This window comes from Polypterus senegalus, chromosome 3 (assembly GCF_016835505.1).
Source record: "Polypterus senegalus isolate Bchr_013 chromosome 3, ASM1683550v1, whole genome shotgun sequence".
In the NCBI taxonomy this organism is placed as follows: Eukaryota; Metazoa; Chordata; class Cladistia; order Polypteriformes; family Polypteridae; genus Polypterus; species Polypterus senegalus.
Window position 1 is genome coordinate 278,478,777 of NC_053156.1, and position 17,031 is coordinate 278,495,807.

The following is a 17,031-nucleotide window of genomic DNA, read 5'->3' on the forward strand; positions in this document are numbered from 1 at the left end:
TGAATTGATGTGAAAGCAAATATTCATTACCAAACCTGCAATTTGATAAATATATGCCATGCAATGATAATGCAGATGGAGAGGGAGTTTAATGAATGGCAGGTTCATATAGTTTAAAGTTGTTGTAAGAGCTACTTGTTAGTTATTTAGGTTATGCTAAGTTGACAGAAGTATTTTCTTAGTTGGGTTAAAATGTTTGCCTATATATTAGTGCATAGCAGTGGGAAGTTCTATTATAACTACCACAGGATAAAATATGAACGGGATATTATAATTACTTCTTGTCCCTCTTACTATGGGACAGAATGGTGACTCAGGCTAGGGATCTACACTGGCAATAGGAAGGTTTGAAGTCTTTTACAGCAGCTGGAGTGCCATTCCTCTAAATGTTCCATTTCATTAAAACTATTGTGGTGCTGAGGTGTCACCCATTGTCCTAGTTTGGCATCCTGAAGTGGCTTGTCGTGTGGTGGGTGTAGTGACATGATGTATGTACATCAGTGCATGCCCACAACCCTCTCCCAATCTCGTCCTCTTCTGACTACAGACTAGCTCTAGTTTATGATCTGCCTTGCAGTTGGTAAAGCATGGAGGGCAAAACCGGTTCAGACTGTATGTACAGAATATACTGAATGTGCCAAGTGAAGCTTATGTAAGTTGGCAGTTGAGAACAGTGGCAGTGCTAGGTTATTCTGCGCCCTAGGCCAAGCTTATTAGTGTGCCAACTGTCTGTTCGGTAGCTAACCTGGGTTCCAACCCACCCTTATGATCTGCGCCCTTATCAAATGCCTAATTTACCTTAATGGTGGTACCAGTCCTGAATGAGAAATAACACAACCTTTAAGTATAGAAAGTAACCAAAGTTTAATATGAAAAAGCTACAATTGTAATGAAACAGAGAAGAAACCATTTTTACTTTTTGCCTTTAATTCTGCATGTGTAATAATATTTTTTATGTGTGATTTACTTTTTAAAATGAACTTTTTTGACTGAGAGATTTCTTTATTACACGTTTGACTCATGCTGGATCATCCCTTGCTAACTCAGTAGCTGGTTGACTTTGGGAGCCAAGAAAAGACGCAGCTACAGTTGCTATTTCAGATAAGGAAGATTGCCTTTTCAAGGTAAGAAAGGCTGGTGTTTCAAGTGTGGAAAGAGCCCCGGACACAGACAGACGGACATCGTTTTAACACCCAACACATGTTTATTCACAGTATATTTAAAAGTCCACAACCCAGTGCCTCAGCACCAATCACCCCAAAGTCCAGGCCTCTTTCTCCAGTGCCTCTCTTTGCCATTTCCACTCCTCTTCTCCAAGACTCTTGTCCACTTCTGCCCGACTCCAGTCATCAAATGATTTGATCCCATATATACAGGCCCGGATGGGCTCCAGGTGTTTCCCGACACTCCCCTGTGTGGCAGAAGTGCTGGCTGCTCACACGGAAGCACTCCGGGTGTCCCCGGTCTTCTTCCCCCCAGCACTTCTGGGTGTGGCGGAAGTGCTGAGGTCCAGGGCTCTCCAGGCACCGGGGCGCCCCCTGGCGGTGACCCCAACGCAACCAGAGCGGTCTCCTCCTCGTGGTCTGGAGGAGGCTCAAGCCCTCCTCCAGTCCTCTTGGGCATCCTGGCTGGGTACCACCCTCAGCCGCGTGCCACACAAGGTAAGGCAGTAATACTCACTAACCATGACACTTAAAAATGGTGAGATATTGCATGTTGATTACGACATGCCAGTAAGAATTTCAAGTACTCTGTAAAAGTGACAAAATTGACACAGTGAACCGTATTTACCTCTTACCAAATTACATTGTAAAAAATAAAATTCAAAATCTCAACAGTGATAAGACAGTACAATCAGGTGTGCTTTCCATCATTGGGATGCAGTAAGCTGGCATCTTCATCCCTCTGCCCAACACCATGGTTTCAAATATTTCTCACTTTTCATGTAAACAGAAAATAACTGAAGAGAAAAGGCAAGTCAGGTTCCACAAGTGAGCAACAGCAGTAGCCGTGCTTGGTTTCTATTTGCACCCATAGCTTTTTCTCTCTCTCTCTCTCTCTCTCTCTTTCTCTTCATTACAGTTTTCCATTTTTATTTGTTGAACCAGCTATGTAAGAGTTCTGCTTTCACACAGAAGCGAGGCACCGGATATCTGTTCAAAGTTTCTGCAGGCCTGGCCTCTTTGACTCCACCCAGTATAAAACAGATAATTCACAAACCTCAGAAGGCTGCAGTAGTGGGTGTATTAAGTTAAGTTGCTTTGAGAAGTCCGCTCAGATTGAAATCAGCTCTGCACTTGTCTTCAGCGAGCTTATCCTAAAGAATAAGAAACGGTCTCAAATTTGTGAAGGTAAGGCCATCTTCTTGTATCTCTTATCTGTCTTTAAATCGTAGCTGAACGTTCCAGCCTTACAAAGTACTATAGACATTTGTTTCACTTCATGTTACAGGGTTCTGCTTCTTTTTTGTATTAGCCATCTTTATACTTTTGTGTTTTTATTTTCTTTCCGCCAAGGCACATTTCCAATAATTATTTAAAATAATAGCAGAGAGCTTCTTTTTATTATTAAACACAAAAGTATAAATGTCATATTCATAATCAAATATGATATAAAGCTGACAAAAAAGGAATCCAAACTGTCTCGTGCTGGCATGATGGTTAGTGCTGATGCCTCATGCCAGCACAGTCCTGGGTTTGACTGTAAGCTCTGGGTGAAGTTTGCTCAGCCTGCATGTCTTTATCTTTGGCTACTTCAGTTCATTCTCACCACTCAAAGCTGCTGGACGTCGGCTTGATGGCTAACTGCTGACTGGCCCAGGGCGAGTTGGCCTGGGTGTGTTTGAGAGGAGGTCCTGTGATTGATTGGTGTCCTGTTCAGTGCCAGATGCCACCTCGTGTCCAATGTTACCATACGTGGAGAGATGAACAGATAACAAAATGAAGAGAAAAATGCTAAAAAAAGTTTTGATAGAGATTACAACATATCCTGGAAACACTAAGGTTTTTTCTTTTGTTTATAGTTTTAACCCACAGACTGTCATTCTTTTATATTTTTTTTCTTGCATATCTCCTCTGAATGATGTGCAGTTTTTGATGTTCAGTTTGCAGTTATTTTCGTCATTCTCACTTGTGTGGTTTCTATTTGATTTGAAGTTTCATTTTAAATACAAAGCAGAAGACTCATCAAGAAATGTAGCAGAGAGCAGCCTGATAAGTTCATAGCTGAAAGAAACACTGGCCGACACCTCTGGATGGAAAGCTCTCCTTTCTTCTATTACTGAAATGTATTCCAGCAGAATTTCAATGTGGGTCTGATTTTTTTATTTTTTCTTTGCAACTCCCTGCCACTCAGCTAGTCTTGTGTCTCCTGCACCTCTTTAATAATAATAATAATACATTTTATTTATATAGCGCCTTTCCCAAGCTCAAGGCACTTCACAAAATTTAAGAAAGAATGGCAGGGTATACAGTATATAGCATTGTACAAACCTGATAAATAAATAGAAGATTAAGAGTGAATTCAGAGAAAAAGCCTAACAGACAACATAATTGATGGTCTAGCACACACACACACACACAGGTTACATGAGCATCTTGACAGAGAGGTAAACTGAGAGAAGGGTAATAAAGTCAGGTAGAGCTAAAAGCCTTCCTGAACAGATGAGTTTTGAGTTGTTTTTTAAAAGAAGTCATGGAGTTAGCTGACCTGATTAATTTCAGTAGGTCATTCCAGAGTCTGGGCGCTATACAGCTGAAGGCCTTGTCACCCATGGAGTGTAGATTAGTGTGGAGCACAACAAGATTGCCAGAATCAGAGGACCTTAGTGGGCGGGCAGGCACATAGTGATGGAGAAGGTCACTGATGTAGTATGGCACGAGGTCATTTAAGGCTTTGTAGGTTATTAGTAGGATTTTATATTCGATTCTGTAAGACACAGGGAGCCAGTGACGACGGAGCAGGATGGGTGTTATTTTTTCGCTGCTGCTGGTTCGAGTAAGGACTCTTGCAGCCAAGTTTTGAATAAGCTGGAGCTGTGATATAAGATTAGAAGTGGCACCTGCCAGTAGGAAATTACAATAATCGATGTGGAATGTGATAAAAGCATGGACAAGTTTCTCAGCATTAGAAAAGGAGAGGAACGACAAACACAGGATATATTACAGAGGTGAAAGTAAGAAAGTTTCTTAATGTGGTTTATGTGGGAGAAATAAGAAAGGGAGGAATCAAAAATGACACTAAGATTCTTTGTAATAGAGGCAGGTATGAGGAGATCACCGCCAAGATGGTTTGGGAACGAGCTCATTTTATTAAGTTGCATTTTAATCCCAATTTGCAGGAGGTCAGTTTTGTTGCAATTAATTTTAAAGAGTTCTGCTCCATCCAGATATTAATTTCACTGTAGCTAGTTGTGAGCTGAGAAAGCTCTGATGAAGTTCCACTTTTAACATTGAAATAAAGTTGAGTATCGTCTGCATAAAAATGATAACCCAGTCCAAAGCTACGCATAATATAGCCAAGGGGAAGCATATGAATACAGAAAAGCACAGCCTGACAATGTTCTAGACATCAACCTGGTTTTGAATTCACTTAATTTCTAACTTAACAAATAATAAAGTTCTTCTTTATAATAATCAGTTTCTGCAATATATTACTTTGTGTCTTGTAATGCCTTTTTAGTATTACCTTTTTACTTTTGGTAGTCAAAATTCTGAATGCAAATTTTAAACAGATTTACAATTGAACATAATTTAGTAACTGTCAGAGGATGGGAGGCTGTAGACATGATAACTTGTGCACTCCGGGTCAAAAACGAGTCACTCAGTCTGAAGGAAGCTTTGGAATGCTTTTAGTATTGTGAAACGATAGAAATCTGTTGATTTTGACCAAAAAAATGTTTTGTGCCATTTATGCCAAAACTGCAGCAGAACTAAGAAAGACTATGAATGTTTTTTTTTTGTTTTGTTTTGTTTTTTAATCTAAATCATTTATTCCATTTAATTTAATATTATTCTGAAAAATTTTTACTGCTACAATATCAGCTATATGTAGAGAAGGTGTTGTACTGGACATGATCGAGTTTTATTTTATTTGCCTGCCTATCTGGCATATTAACTACTTGTGATGACAGTATTACTCCTTCATCCATATTTTATAAACTACTGTAACAGATTTTCATTAAACTTCCAAAACCAATGCATTCATAATGTTTCTCTGTGACTGTGATTGAGCGGACTCTTTTCAGGATAAGAGAAGCGATGATGGAAGAGTTCAAAACTATGACGGGAATTAGTACAGTGAATTTCAGCTGTTAATTTAAAATAGTTTCTTTTACAAGACGATGAGCACATAGATAGAAGCTGGTTTAGGTAAACTTTAGGTTTTTCCTCACTTAAAGACTCTTTGATAATGTATGTGGAATACATTACCAACTAGTGTGGTCGACAGTAGTACCTTGGGGACTATTAAATCTGGACTGGATGATGTTTAGCAAGAGTTCTGTGAATAGGGATTGATGGGTTACATTGGGTTTAATGGCCTATTCTTGTCAAAAGTGTCCTTATGTTCTTATGAACCAAGGGCCTCATTTATAAAGCTTGCCTACGCACAAAAAAATAGACTCGAAATGTGCCAATGCAACTTCCCATTCAAATGTCATGAAAACTTTACGGGGGAACATGCCAATATTTATGGCAAGTCTGACCCAAGCGAATGCAATATTTCGTAGAAGCTGGGTAATGACAGCACACTTGATCAAGCAGGAAGTGCAGCCAAACCAGCTAAAAGATGACTCATGCATAATAATTCATATCGCTAAGCCATTATTGTTATGTGTGAAAAATATTACACCTCAAAAATGATAAGTTTGATGCTCATACTATGCTTTAGTTCCTTTTAAGAGGGCCAATGCCGCGTATTTGAACTGAATAAGTTTTTTGCTTTTTTGTCAGTTTATATTGACTACCTGTTGTCACTTCTCAGGGACCTGGCTGACAGGTCAGGCGTATCTCAGCCAAGCTACGCACCACTCCATCTTACCTGCTGTGCTGGAAGACAATAAGCAACCGGTGAGGCACAACATCCAGTTTTCATATGGTGTTTGTGTACATACAAAAAAAAAAAAATTGCAACAGTGCCCAGTTCTCCTAATTTAATCGGAGCACTTTACTGCACTCATATTGCAAGGGCACTTAGCGAGAATAAGGCTACTTTTGTTAACCGTAAGCTGTTACATTCCTTTAATGAACAAGTCATCTGTGATGTCAAAATGAGAATGACAAACGTCATGGTTTGGTGGCCCTGGGCAAACCATTGTTCATTTAATTTGAGGCAAAATGGCATTGACAGAGTACGCTACTTTTGTTAATCGTAAGTGGCTACGTTTCAGTAATGCACGAGTCATCCAAGTTAGCAAGCAGCGTGTCTTGAAGGTCTGGGTCTGCCAATGATTCATTTATTTTGAAGCAAGGTAGCTTAGACAGATGTAACGGCTCTGTATGTGATGGCTGGCTTGTTGGTAAAGTAACTGGTTGCACCCTCAGTGTTTCATGTGGCCTGTACTATTCATTGTAAAAGCAATCACATCGTCACATGTTCCCGGTTGATAGCAGCTACCTTCTCAAATGATGGTATCTTATGCCTTTCTCAGAACCCCCAAATGCAGTTGGTGGGGTCTTGATGCGTCAGGTGGAGGCTGCTTTACCAGCCAATGAGGTTCTGCAATATCATTATTTCCTCTTCCAGATGATACATTTTTTGAAAAATGGCAAGAATTCAATAGTGTTATTATTGAATAAGCATGCTGAGCCTATGATTGACTCTCTCATGTTATTGTTTTAATCATATTTAAAAAAGCCATTTTTTTTGCACTTATCTTCTTTTTCTCTTTCTCTTAAGTAAGGGTTGAATTCTGTATTGTTTTGCTTTTTTACTTTTTTTCTACTTTGATTTTATTTTGAAGTAAATGGCTGTATCTGTTAACTTATTGCTACTTGTATCACTGAGTAGCACGCCATTGTAGTATTCTGGTTTTAAAAAAGAAAATGAAATTTAAAACAAAAAAGTCAAATAGAAGTCAATAGAAATGTAATGGTTTACTTCTTCAGGTACCGGTAAACAAGAGGTTGTATATATGTAGTAAAACATTCTTCTTATGAAAAGGATTTAGGAGTCATAGTGGACTCTAAGCTATCGACTTCCTGACAGCCATTAAGAAGGCTAACAGAATGTCAGGTTATATGGCGCCTTGATGTGTGGAGTACAAGTCACAGGAGGTTCTGCTCAACCTTTATAACACACTGGTGAGGCCTCATCTGGAGTTCTGGGTGCAGTTTTGGTCTCCAGGCTACAAAAGGGACATAGCAGCACAAGGAAAGGCCCAGAGAAGAGCGACTAGGCTGATTACAGGGCTACAGGAGTTGAATTATGAGGAAAGATTAAGCTGAGCTGATCCTATACAGTTTAAGCTAAAGACGATTAAGAGGTGACATGATTGAAGTATTTAAAATTATGAAGGGAATTAGTCCAGCAGATCGAGACACAGTTGGAAACTTGTTAAGGGTAAATTCCATTCAAACATTAGGAAGTTTTTCTTCACACAGAGAACCACAGACACTTGGAATAAGCGACCAGGTAGTCTGGTAGACAGTAAGACCTTAGGAACTTTCAAAACTTGATTTGATTTTTTTTTTGGAAGAAATAAGTGGATAGGACTGGCAAGCTTTGTTGGGATAAATGGCCTCTTCTCATCCAGAGTGTTCTAATGTTCTAATGTCTAGTGCTGGTCACTTTCCTTATTATGAACATTATGATTTCTACTTTCTGTTCTCATTTTCTGTGCCACAAGAAAAAGGTGACTTAGTACCCCATCTTAAGGCTAATTATGCTGATGTTCTCACTGCTGGTGGCTCCAGGAAAACAATGTAGCCTTGATACTAGATCAAACTGTTTAATAGGTCAGATATGCAGTTCACTCTTCTGCTGCATGTACTCAAAGTCAACTCCATTCACACTATGGTCCTCTCTGATGCAGTACATATGAGAGGATGTCCACTACAAGGAAGGTCTCTGCAATACTGTATATTCAGAGAAGTTTAAAGCATTAGAACCAATGAGACTAAAATGAGCAAGAATAGTTGTGTCAGATATTTGAAATATTAAAATGTGTGTCTCAGTTTAAATGTTTAAATCAAGTCTAATTTTTTTTCGATTGTAATAGACTCAAACTTTGTCATTTTTCACCCTCTGAATGAGGTCCATTTTGGTCTAGATGCCAGGTACAAAAGCAAAAATAACATCTCTGACCTTGAAATAGTCTAAAATGATACTCCACAAGCTTATGTTTGAAATTTGTCAGTTCTTACCTTCTGTTTATATATAGGACTGACGGTCTGTGATATGGTTTGCATATTTATAGCTAGAAATTCACAAAGGGAGAAAAAATGAAACACATATCTTAAAATAGTCTTTAATTTTTGAACATTCAACACCTATCAGGTGTCATCATCAGAGGAAGATGATTAGACATACAGGAATCAAAGGCATTATATAGCAAATGAGGAGGGGGTAGGTGGGTGTCAGAGGGGTGTATTAGTAAGGTGGGATTTTTGATTATTTGGATGTTGTTCTTTTTAAGCTTGCATACACTGGGTTCATGTCCATACGTCTGTTAATAGCGTTTTACATATATTTATTTTATTTGTGATCAGCACCCTTAAAATAGTATCAAATAACACTCCGCTTCCCTATATTATTGAAGTTTTATGAAAAACAAACAACGTTGACACCTCATGTCCCGTTAGAAGTGAAGTCCTGGGGTCAGTGGATGTGGCAAACACAACTTGAGGTTCTCATCATTTTTCCTGAAGACATCTATTGGTTTACTTTTTATCATAAGCGTGCCATTTCCTGCACAAAATATGGGCCAAAAATGGCCTAAAAGAGTAGTTTTTCTTTCAGGTCTAAAGGTCTAAAAATAGGAGGAATCTAAAAGTGCTTGACTTCTTGCATAACTAGACCCCAAGACAATTCAAAGGGTATATCATATGTGAGAAGTTTTCTTGTAGCAGCGAGTCAGAAGGTGCCAGACAAAAGTAAAGAAAAAAAACAACTGACATGATTTCAAAGCGTTCAAAAGTAATTCTTATTAACACACACACACACACAAATAAATAAATAAAACAATGCAATCTAGGGAAAAACAGCAATGAATTATGGATTTACAGGTTCTTACAAAATGCTGAAGTATTTTGGAAATGAGAGAATATTCATAGCATCCATTTTCATATAGGCTTGTATTTCTAGATTACCAAACTAACTAATAAGATATATGCATTTCTTATAGGATACTCTGAAACTGATGTAAATTACTGGTGGTCAACATCTAGAAAAAAAGTGAAGTCTGCTGCATTACAATGTTTGTCAGGCTGCCTCCTAAATGACTATACTGACTGTACGGTATGCTGGAGAGTGATGTGATTCCTTCATTATTCCTTACGTCCTTGTGTGTATCCTTAGTATTTGGCCTTGCTCTGCCTTCCACTCCTTCCTCTTCCTCATTGTGTGACCAATGCCCGTTATTTAAAAAAACAAAAGAAAAAAATAGTTTTGGGGTGCATCAGTTCATTCTGCTCAAGGACACTGGGTTTGAACATTGATCCGGTTACTGCTTGTGCGAGTCTGCACATTCTCCTCTCTGTACAGATTGGTTTCCAGGTACTCCATTTTTGTCTCCCATATCTCATGTTGGCTACATTTAAATTGGATAAAGTAAGTGAGAGTGGGTTTTTCCTCAGTACATTCGGAGAGGCATGAGCACTCTTTCCAGGGTTGATTCCTGCCTTGAATCATATGTTGCTTCTGCAATAATGGGAACCAGCCATCTGTAACCCTTAATTAGATTAAGTATGCCAGCAGATGAATGGAAGCATGGAGTCTTTCTCAAGGTCTTAATCTCTTGGTCCTAAGAGTGCCTCACATCTGTCTTTCAGTGGAAGGGGTTTTAAGTTCAGCGCTGGCCCTCCACTTTGTGGTTGTCGGTGTTCGCCCAAATCAATTTCTTGTTTTAATTAGACTTCTCTATTAATTAAACAAGCTGCCATATTCCAGTTTCTTTGTTTTATTGTGTTAACCAGTGCTTATATACTTGTTACGCTTAATGATTACAAAATGAGGCAAGCATGTGTGTGAGTGTGGTGTGTGGGTTTGGTGTCAGATGGGTATGTATTCATTCTTTTCTGAATACTTTGTTCTTTGGAAATACTCTGCTTATTTCAGCTGTTATTTGTTATTAATAACGCAAGAGGATCACACTGAAGTAGATGCTGCCCATTAGCAGTTAGTGTTGTTTACACCCTTTGTCTGATTTGATGATTATTAATTGTCAGTATTCTTTTTCTTTTTTTAACTTTTATTGAATTTATTTAATGCATGTAACATTCCATACAATCAAGACAAACTTAACAAAACTAAATTCAATTCATGAGAAAGAGAGAAAGGCCAACAGCCTAAGTAAAACTTCTCAGAGTAGTAATGAGAGAAAGGAGTCTTTCACAATATAAGTAATCTAATCTAAAATATCTAATTTAATATCTAATAATCTAATTTAATCTAAAATATTATTGATTAGACCCTGCCATTTTTTTTTAAAACGTTTTGAACAGATCCTCTAAGAGAGAATTTTATTTTTTTCAATTTCAAATCGTATATAACATCAGTTACCCACTGACTTAAAAGAGGTTGGTTAAGATTCTTCCAGTTGAGCAAGATAAGTCTACGTGCCAGTAGTGTAGTAAAAGCAATTACAGTTTATTTGTCCTTCTCCACTTTAAGCCCATCTGGGAGTCCACCAGACACAGCTGTAGGTGGATTAGGAGGGATTGTGACCCCAAGGCTGTCTGAAAGGCATTTAAAACGTTTTTCCCAGAAGGATGTTAATATGGTGCAGGCCCAAAATGAGGCCCAGTGAGGCTGGAGCTCGATTGCAGCGTTCGCAAGTTGGATCTTGCCCTGGAAACATTTCCAGGAACTATTTTAAATGAGATAGATATGCTTGATAATAAATTTTAAGTTGAATAATTGAATGCTTTGCACTTATGGAGCTCGAGTGAATTCTGTGTGTGGCTGCCTTCCACTCTATTTCCGAAATGTTGAGTAAGAGAACCTTTTCCCACTGTACTTTAGTATCTTTAAAGGAAGGAGCTTTAAAATGGTTTGATATATTATAGAAATTATCTCTGAGTCTCCAAGACTCATCAATATCTCTTCTGGAATAGAAATAGGTGGGAGGTAAGGAAAATTTGGCAGATTTTGTTTAGCAAAGTTTCTAATTTGGAGATAGTGGAGAAATTGATTTGGTGGGAAACTAAATTTAGAGTGTAATTGTTCATAGGAGGCAAAGACATTATTTACATACAAATCTGTAAATTATTTAATTCCATAAATTTTCCAAACATTGAAAACTCGTTTGAGAGGGTGGAAAAAGTTGGTTATCATGTAGAGGTGCCACAAATAAAATATTCTCTAATATTATAAAGATAGCAACGCCACAGAATAACGAATTTTAATTGAAAAGAACACAAAAACAGTGGACCCCCACCCTCATAGGACACTCCAAAGGACGTGATCAGATACCTTTTCCAATTCCACAAAAAAACATGTAGAGTGTTTGAGCATATTTCACGAACCCTCCAGAATTCTTGTGAGGATAAAAAGCTGGTCCAGTGTTCCATGAACAAGACGACATTTACATTGTTCCTTCTCAATCTGAGTTTCGACCAACAGCTGGACCTCTTTTTCCAGACCCCTGGCATAGACCTTCCCAGGGAGGCTTGAGGAATGTGATCCCCCTAAAGTTGGATCCCACCTTCCAGTTTCCTTTCTTAATGATGGCGACTACCACCCCAGTTTGCCATTCCAGATTCAAGGTCTTTGACCTCCAGACAATGTTGAAAAGATGTGTCAGTGAAGACATGCAGAGCCATCAAGAACTGAGGATGAATATCATCCACTCCTAGGGATGTGCAACCAAGGAGTTTTTTTTTTTACTTAACTGAGCTCTGGTGATAGATCATTCTGTAGTCTCTGCTTCCACAAAGGAATGCATGTCAGTGAGATTTAGAAGTTCCTTGAAATGGTCCTTGCATCACTTGACTATATCCCCAGGTGAGGTCAGCAGCACTCCCTCCCAGCTATAAACAGCATAGGCCAAAAAAAGCACCGGGCCTGCTGTTGTGAGCTATTTGGTTCCTGATTAACTAGAGCATGAGTTTGTTTTTTTATTGCTGGCAGTAAGTCAGACTCATTCACGGTGCGTGTAGGAATCCACCAGGGCTGCCCTCTGTCAGTGAGTCTGTTCATAATGTTTATGGACAGAATTTCAAGGCGCAGGCAAGAAAGATTGTATCCAGTTTGGTGAAATCAGAATCACATCTTTGGTTTTTCCAGATGATCAGCATCATTGGGCTGTGACCTCAGATGTGCACTGGGACAGCTTAAAGTAGAGTGTGAAGCAGTCGGGATGAGGGTCAACACCTCCAATTCTGAAGTCATGATGTTCAGCTGGAAAAGGTTGGAGTGCCCTCTTCAGGTTGAGGCAGAGGTGCTTCCTCAAGCCAAAGAGTTTAAGTATCTCAGGGTCTTGTTGATGAGTGAGGGAAGAAAGAAGAGGAAGATCAGACCAGTGTCTGCACTTATTAAGATGTTATACTGGTCAGTCATGGTGAAGAGAGAGCTGAGACGAAAGGCAAAGATCTGAATTTACCAGTTGATCTATGTTCCTGTTCTCTGCTATGCTCACGAGCTTCAGGCAGTGACCAGAAGAACTAGATCATGGATACAAATGGTAGAAATTAGCTTTCTTCTCAGGATTGTCTGTGCTCAGCCTTAGAGGTAGGGTGAGGAGTGAAGACATTCAAATGGAGCTCAAAGTAGAGCTTCTGCTTTTCCATGGTAAAAGAATCCAGTTGAGTCGATTCAGTCATCTGATTAGGACACCGGGATGAGACCTCAGGGCAGACCCAGGACACGCTTGTCACCCCCCAAAGGGGTTGGATGCAGTAACAGTGAAAAGTAAAGTCTGGAATTCCTCACTGCTGCCCAGGCTTCCCAGACCTGGATAAGTGGCAGAAAATATAAGGATGGAATTGAAAAGAAAATGACAAGGCAGAGATAAACTTTTAATACTATGAAAAATACAATCCTAAATTCTAAAAAATGTAATCTTGCAGTAGTTCACTTGCCTGAATTCAAACTAAGAGACAGAAAAAGGGTCAGCTAATTAAACAATGAGATCAATTCGAGGTAACAATGATGAGGTGAGACGAAAACCTGCAGCCACAGGTGGACCACAGAACTGGACTTGATATCCCCACTGCACCTGCATTGACACCTCTCTGCGTATATGATCCAGTGAATTATCAGATGGACGCAGCACCACATGGCCAATGACACAATTAGAGTTTACAGAACAATGCCTTCTCAGATTTTCATCACACATCTAATACAGTTCAGAAATTACAGAAGGGCTATGTCAGGGTACTTCTGGAAAAGGAAAGAACAGGTTAAGATTAATACTAGATTTAAAAAAAATTAAAAAAGACATCTTAATGATGTGTGATTAAGACACATCTAATGAAGCCTTAACCAGACAGCCATAGTGAGGGTTTAAAAACAATTCCCTGCACAGCAGTGCTTCTACTAAAATAATGTCATCTGCATTGTGACATGGGCTAAAGCTAGTCAATTACTGTAAAGTCACCATGGCCTAGCTGAGGTATTCCTTATGTTAATAAAGAGCAGAAACTAGCCACGCTGCAAAATTTCCTGGTGGGTTCAAAGAACATTTAGTAAAAGCACACACAAGTGGGAACAAAGAGCAGTTTTATCTCATTTGGACATAAGCCTGGTCTCTGGTGCAAGTGGATAAGTAGCATTTGAAAAGCAATTGTTCAGATATACAGTATCTCTGGCATTTATACTCTAAAAGGAGAGAAGACTTCTGACATCTCTTGGTATCTGGAAAAATATCATTTTATGATTTACATCTTGCTTGAAGAAGGGGCCTGAGTTGCCTCATGAGCTTTTTTAAAAGGTATCATTTTGCTTGACTTCTCACTACATTCATAATGGCTAACACGGTACAACATCCTAGTACTATGGAACAATGTTAAAAAGTGTGAAATATAAAACAACAAGCTAAAACATCACTGCTGCCTCATCTAGGTCTTGCCATCATGCTGTATGCCCACCTCAGATGTACCCAGGAATAGCATTACATCTCACTCCGTCTCTTGCTCTCTCACTTTCGCTTGATTTTGTTCATTCTTTCCTCTACCAATCTGTCTTTTTTAAAAACTTTCTCCACAACTCTGGCATTTTTGAATTAGGGGCTCACATTAGCTTTTAACTCCCAAATGGAGCATTTTCTACAACCACTTCTTGGATCAAAGACAACCCATTTCACATACAAAGACATTAGACTATTGGTGTCTGTTCACCCTGTAGACATCCTGGTCACCTGCTTTAAAATGGCAAAATAACCCCACCTCTGCCATTTAGGGACTTTCCAGGAAAGGAATGTCAACTTCCCAGTCTTTACTGTTCTCGCACCAAAAAAGTAGAACATGGTCTTAGATTCAATGGCAATGACCAGGTCTTCTGGCCCCTTGCCTAATCTCACTGTCTTCACGTTCTATTTTGGGCCTTCACGTAAACTGTTTGTGAAGCATTCAGAACAAGTACACTCATGAGTCCTGCCCTTGTGTACAATGCATCAAATATATAGATGCAGTTCTATTGCTGTTGTGGCTTTTTCTCATCCTGTTTGACTCTTATCTTAGTTTGTCACTCTTGCTATTCAATCCTAGCTCATCTTTAGCATAAACTACCTTACACTAACATTTACTTAAATTACTGCAATATGACCTTTGAGAACAAAAATAGTTCATGGGTAGCACTGTGGTGCAGAGGTTAGCACTGCTGCCCCTAAGCTACAGGAGCCTGGGTTGCTGTATGTACTGTATGATTTGCACACTCTCATTGTATCAGTTTGGGTTTTTCTAGCTGTCTTTTCATTTGAATGTATGGGTGAATGTCCACTTTACATATGTGTTGATGCAGGTAGGACCGCATTTCCCCACTCAACAGCATGAGATCATAAAGTAACGGATTCATTAAGATACTGCAAACATTTCTTGGGTATCTTGTCCATCCTGACTTAATGGTATCACACAATTCCTGCAGATCTTTAGTCCACACATGCATGTTGCAAACCTCCTCCACCATGTTATTCCAAAGTTGTTCTTTTGGATTGAGATATGGAGACTGTGAAGGCCATTGGAGTTAACATGATGTCACAGTTATGTTCATGATGTCCAGACTTCCAAAACACTGCAGCAGGGTGGGTTTGTGAACTTGGATGGATGAATAAGCAAAAAAAGCCTTAATCTATAGTTTTCTTTCTTGAACAATTTTTGTTTTATTGATAGGTAACTTTGTCTTTTCTTTAAATGGGAGGTCTGAAAAGAAGATTTAGCAGTCGTAGTGGAGTCATCACCATCAACTGCCAGACAGTGTCCAGAAGCTATTAAGAAGGCTAACAGGATGTCAGGTTATATAGCGCCTTGACGTGTGGCGTACAAGTCACAGGAGGTTCTGCTCAACCTTTATAACACACTGGTGAGGCCTCATCTGGAGTACTGGGTGCGGTTTTGATCCCTAGGCTACAAAAAGGACATAGCAGCACTAGAAAAGGTCCAGAGAAGAGCGGCCAGGCTGATTCTAGAATAACAGAAGATGAGTTATGAGGAAAGATTAAAAGAGTTAAGCCTTTTCTGTTTAAGCAAAAGGAGATTAAGAGGAGACCTGACTGAAGTGTTTAAAATTATGAAGGGAATTAGTCCAGTGGATCGAGACTTGTATTTTAAAATGAGCTCATCAAGAACACGGGGACACAGTTGGAAACTTAAGGGTAAATTTCACTCAAATATTCAAATATTAGGAAGTTTTTTGGTTTTTTTTTAACACAGGGAACCACAGACACTTGGAATACGCAACCAAGTAGTGTGGTATACAGGTGGACTTTAGGGACTTTCAAAACTCGACTTGATGTTTTTTTAGAAGAATTTAGAAGAAGTGGATTGGACTGGCAAGCTTTGTTGGTCTGAGTGGCCTATTCTTGTCCACAATGATCTAATGTTTTCTGTTCATCTCTCAGAAGACAGTACAAAACTGCTCTTACACTTCAATTTCATTTAACCTTAGTACAAACCAGGAAAAAACAACTGAGATTGACATTTTCTTTTAAATATGTGGCTAAGGGAATTCAAATCAAATATCATAGGCAAAACCATAATGATTAAGGGCAGCATCATGTTCAGACATTAGAACTTCAGAGTCCTGGGTTGCAGTCACATATTCTCTTTGTGTCCATGTTCTTTTCTTTCTTTTTCAAGGAAGTTCTATTTTCCTCCAACACCCCAAAGATGTGTGTTTTCGGTTAATTTGCAGGTTTAATTTTGACAAGGTGTGTGCATGGTTTTGTACAGAAATAGACTGGTTCCTCATCTGAAGTGAACTTCTTCTTCCTCCATTGATAATTTGGATAGACTCAAGACTGCCACACCCTGAATTAAATTAAGACATTTTTTCGATAGATAGATGGATTCCACAGAAAACCCAGGAGTGGGTAAGTGGCCTCCATGACTGTGACTTTATTTTTGATGATTTAATCACCACCACTGATAACTGTCCATAGTTAATGGACAGATATTGTTGGCTTCCATTTAGGTTTAATCAATTCCATCTTGTCCTTTGTGTGTTTTAACAAATCTGTATTTATATTTGTACCAGTCTGCTATTAAGTAGATAGATAGATAGATAGATAGATAGATAGATAGATAGATAGATAGATAGATAGATAGATAGATAGATAGATAGATAGATAGATAAAGTGAAAGGCACTATAGATAGATAGATAGATAGATAGATAGATAGATAGATAGATAGATAGATAGATAGATAGATAGATAGATA

General features: G+C 38.9%; 1 protein-coding gene across 2 annotated transcripts in view; it reads left to right on the top strand.

Annotated features, from left to right (window-relative positions):
* The first annotated feature begins 2,207 nt into the window (after positions 1–2,207).
* zgc:64051 (leukocyte surface antigen CD53) overlaps positions 2,208–17,031 on the top strand; it is a 56,931-nt gene continuing 42,107 nt past the window's right edge. The window contains exons 1-2 of one of the 2 annotated variants that reach the window (XM_039749267.1): positions 2,208–2,351; positions 3,156–3,307. The gene's annotated coding sequence lies outside the window, so the exon portion shown is untranslated. The remainder of the gene's footprint in view (positions 2,352–3,155; positions 3,308–17,031) is intronic. The other variant, XM_039749266.1, reaches the window with a different exon arrangement.